The 1,033-nt window shown below is 43.5% G+C and overlaps 1 non-coding gene across 1 annotated transcript; it reads right to left on the bottom strand.

Moving 5' to 3' along the window:
* Nucleotides 1-448: 448 nt before the first annotated feature.
* On the bottom strand, nucleotides 449-557 carry LOC113456352. Its single transcript, XR_003377178.1, has one exon. It is a non-coding gene; the product is annotated as a U6 spliceosomal RNA (small nuclear RNA).
* Nucleotides 558-1,033: the final 476 nt, after the last annotated feature.

The raw sequence follows: 1,033 nt of genomic DNA, 5'->3' as shown, positions 1-1,033 counted from the left end.
GTGGCTTTGGAGCCTGTCCTGGAACTAGCTCTGTAGACCAGGCTGGCCTCGAACTCACAGAGATCTGCCTGCCTCTGCCTCCCGAGTGCTGGGATCAAAGACGTACACCACCACCTCCTGCCTAGCACTATGTATTGAACTCACCATGTAGTTCAGGCTGGCCTTTAACTCTCAAATCCTCCTACCTCTACCTCCTGCATGATAGGGCTGCAAGCACTGTTACCATGTCCATCTCAATGAAACTTATTTTTTTAATTAAGTATATTCATTGTACAAAATGATGGGTTAAGGGTTTGGGATACAGCTCATTATAACTACATGTGTGAGGTGCTGTGTTCAATCTCTGGACCGCAACAACAACAAATAGGTTTTGTTAAGACCTTTTTATATATTGTACTTTACTATCCACCACCTCTAGCCTTCTTGTCTTCCTCCTCAGCTGCTGGGAAGAAATGGAGTACTTCATCATGAATGTGCATGCCAGCCTTGTCCCAGGGCCCATGTTGGTCTTCTCTTTATTGTTCCAATTTTAGTATATGTGCTGCCAAAGTGAACACTTGATGTATTTTAAAGCACAGTAAACAAGATTTTGTTGTTGCTTTTGAGATAAGGTTTCTCTATGTAGCACTACCTGGTCTGGAACTTACTACTTAGACCAAGCTGGTTTCATAGACCTCTGCTTTTAGAGTGCTGGAATAAAAGGCATGTGCTACCATACCTGGCTTGTCTTAGGTCTTTTTGGTTTTTTTTTTTTTTTTTTGGAGACAGGGTTTCTCTGTGTATCCCTGGCTGTCCTAGAACCCATTTCTTAGGTCAGGGTGGTTTCAAACTCGGAGAGATGCTCCTCTCTCTTATTTTGGAGTGCTGGGATCAAACGTATGTGCCACCACCACTTAGGTTCTTCTTTCTTTCACTCTTTCTCTCTCTCTCTCTCTTTCCTTCCTTCCTTCCTTCCTTCCTTCCTTCCTTCCTTCCTTCCTTCCTTCTTTCTTTCTTTCTTTATCTGAGACAGACAGGGTTTCTCTGTGAAGCC

The sequence above is a fragment of the Microtus ochrogaster genome, chromosome 7 (genome assembly GCF_000317375.1).
Source record: "Microtus ochrogaster isolate Prairie Vole_2 chromosome 7, MicOch1.0, whole genome shotgun sequence".
Lineage (NCBI taxonomy): Eukaryota > Metazoa > Chordata > Mammalia > Rodentia > Cricetidae > Microtus > Microtus ochrogaster.
The sequence above is the reverse complement of the archived record's forward strand: the minus strand, read 5'-3'. Positions and strand labels throughout refer to the sequence as shown.